The 3,459-nt window shown below is 41.5% G+C and overlaps 1 pseudogene; it reads left to right on the plus strand.

Moving 5' to 3' along the window:
* Positions 1-1,145: 1,145 nt before the first annotated feature.
* Positions 1,146-2,101, plus strand: LOC105517367 (annotated as a pseudogene).
* Positions 2,102-3,459: the final 1,358 nt, after the last annotated feature.

Below are 3,459 nucleotides of genomic sequence, written 5' to 3' on the forward strand. Positions count from 1 at the left end.
GGAAACTGGAGAACATGACCTGAATTTTGTGCAGACCAATTAGCAAAACTATCTCCTGTAGCATGGAAGATAAGAAGAATATGTCATAAACAGATAGCTCTGGCTAGGAGATTTTCAGTCAGAATGTGGTCAGCTTCTCCATATCCATGGGTTCTGCCTCCAAGGGTTCCTCATCCATTGGTTCAACCAACCACAGATGGAAAATATTCAAATAAATAATAATAGTACAGCAATAAAAATAATACAAATTTTTAAAATGCAGTACAACAACTATTTACACAGCATTTACATTGTATCTGATATTATAAGTAATCTAGAGATGTTTTAAAGTATATGGAAGGATGTGCATAGTTTATATGCAAATACTATACCATTTTATATAAGAGACTGGAGCATCCTCGAATTCTGGTATCTGCAGTGTTCCTGGAACCAACTCCCCACACACACGACTGTATTGAAAGCACCAACTGGCTTCTTTTGGCTGCCTGTGTTAACATACAAGAGGAGCAAAATGAACTAAAAAAGTAATTCTTCAGTTTTTAACCAAAATTAGGAGAAATATACAGAATTTAGAGCTTTCTGGATTCAAAAATAAAACTTTCTCTTTTCTAGCTCCTCCAGGCAGCAAAAGATCCTGGAAGAGATGACCTCAGAGCAAAGACCAAATCCAGGACCCTTCTGGCAAAACATGATCCCAAGAGTAATTTTGCATCAGTGAGTTAGCTAATTTGTTGAGACCTTAGGAAGCATTGAGGATATTCCTCATAGACTCTTTTATCTACACAGAAAGACTTCTAAGAACCTTAAATGGCATGTCTTATAAACACTCTCACCCAGACAATAGAGCTCCTGAGAATATTAAGACATTGTTCCACAGCACCCTGATTCCCAGGCCAAGGTAGGGGGGTCTGTCTCAAAAACAACTGTGCATGTGGCTTCTGTCTAATCAAGTGACCCTGTAAGATTTATAGGACACTCGCACAGTTTAAGAAATCTGTACTCATAAGGTACCATCAGCTTGGACTAAAAGATGCAAACATAGCTTAAAATGAAAAGAAGTCTGAGATATGTTCATCGGCTTGCTCCTTTCTGCCCGTGGATGCCACCAAAGAAGCATCATTAAAGTCTCTCTTCTTCCTGCTGTCATGTCTAAGTCAGAGTCTCCTAAAGAGCCTGAACAGCTGAGGAAGCTCTTCATTGGAGGGTTGAGCTTTGAAACAACTGGTGAGAGCCTGAGGAGCCATTTTGAGCAATGGAGAATGCTGAGAGACTGTGTGGTCATGAGAAATCCAAACACCAAGCGTGCCAGGGGCTTTGGGTTTGTCATATATGCCACTGTGGAGGAGGTGGATGCAGCCATGAATGCAAGGCCACACAAGGTGGATGGAAGAGTGTGGAACCAAAGAGAGCTGTCTCAAGAGAAGATTGTCAAAGACCGGGTGCCCACTTACTGTGAAAAAGATATTTGTTCGTGGCATTAAAGAAGACACTGAAGAACATCACCTTAGAGATTATTTTGAACAGATGGAAAAATTGAAGTGATTGAAATCAGGACTGACCAAGGCAGTGGCAAGAAAAGGGACTTTGCCTTTGTAACCTTTGACGACGGTGACTCTGTGGATAAGATTGTCATTCAGAAATGCCCGTACTATGAATGGCCACACCTGTGAAGTCAGGAAAGCCCTTCAAAGGAAGAGATGGCTAGTGCTTCATCCAGCCAAAGAGGTCGAAGTGGTTCTGGAAACTTTGGTGGTGGTCGTGGAGGTGATTTCAGTGGGAATGACAACTTTGGTCATGGAGGAAACTTCAATGGTTGTGGTGGCTTTGATGGCAGCCATGGTGGTGGTAGATATGGTGGCAGTGGGGATGGCTATAATGGATTTCGTAATGATGGAAGCAATTTTGGAGGTGGTGGAAGCTACAATGACTTTGGCAATTACAACAATCAGTCTTCAAATTTTGGACCCATGAAGGAAGGATTGGAGGCAGAAGCTCTGGCCCCTGTGGTGGTGAAGACCAATACTTAGCCAAACCATGAAACCAAGGTGGCTATGGCTGTTCCAGTAGCAGCAGTAACTATGGCCATGGCAGAAGATTTTAATTAGGAAACAAAGCTTAGCAGAAGAGGAGAGCCAGAGAAGTGACAGGGAAGCTACAGGTTACAACAGATTTGTAAACCTAGCCAAGCACAGTGGTGGCATGGCCTAGCTGCTACAAAGAAGACATGGTTTAGACAAATACTCACGTGTATGGGCAAAAAACTCGAGGACTGTATTTGTGACTAGTTGTATAACAGGTTATTTTAGTTTCTGTTCTGTGGAAAGTGTAAAGCATTCCAACAAAGGATTTTAATGTAGATTTTTTTTTTTGCACCCATGTGATTGATTGCTAAATGTAATAGTCTGATAATGATGCTGAATAAGTGTCTTTAAAAAAATGAAAAGAAGTCACTGGGCACTAAGTTTATATTGATAGAAAGAAAGCTTGAGGAAGTTACTCAGCTGTAAATATAGGCCATTACTTATGCAAAAGAAAAGATGACTCAGAGGGTGAAAACAAAAGCCTAAGTGGTGGAACCAAGAGCCACAGAGGACCACTCTAGGGAGTAGAAATGAATTTTGGTCAAAGAATTGGCAACATTTTCTCAACTTAATTTCAGAATTGCTATGAACAAGTGACTGCTCTATGCTTCCTATTTTCCCTTTCATGAATGGGAGTTCAATTTCAATTTTTCATCACTGCCTAGCCATTGTATTTGTGTGTTGGGTGGGAAGCAGATTCTTTGTCTTTTTACTTCATCAATCTTCAGATTCACGGTAGCCGAACCCAAGAACCTTAGAAACCTTAAGCCGAACCCAAGAAAGCTTAAGCTTGCCTAGATATGATTGAAGTGACATGATCCTGGATTTAAAGCTCAAACCTAATGCCATGATATGAGTAGACTTTAATGGCCTTGGAAGGGAGAAAAATGTATTTTGCACTGAGGAAGGACATACATCATTGAGAAACAGAGGGTGGACTGTTGTGGCTAGTCTCTAAGGATGGCCATCCATTGTACCATGGCACTCGGCATTCATATCCTTGCATAAAGCCCTCCCACATTGAATCTGGGCTGGCCTGTGACTTGAGTTAACCAGTAGAATAAAGCAGAAGTGATGCTACACTATTTCTAAGCCTAGTCTTTAAAAGGATGTGCTGATTTTGTTTCCTGCATCTTGGAATGCTGGCTTTGAGAAACTCTAAGCTGCCGCATAAGAAGTTCTGCGACAGAGGCCATATGGAGTGGCCATAAGAACAGAAGAGGTCTTGAGTCTGCTTAGAGAATGAACAGGCACAGTGATCCCAGTAAACCAGATGACTCTAACCACAGTCACCAACTGACGGCAACCACATGAGAGACTGCAAGTGAAACAAGCAGAACTGCCCACCTAAGTCAACCCATGAAACTATGACAGATAA

The sequence above is a fragment of the Colobus angolensis genome, unplaced genomic scaffold (assembly GCF_000951035.1).
Source record: "Colobus angolensis palliatus isolate OR3802 unplaced genomic scaffold, Cang.pa_1.0 Scaffold30, whole genome shotgun sequence".
Taxonomy (NCBI): Eukaryota; Metazoa; Chordata; class Mammalia; order Primates; family Cercopithecidae; genus Colobus; species Colobus angolensis.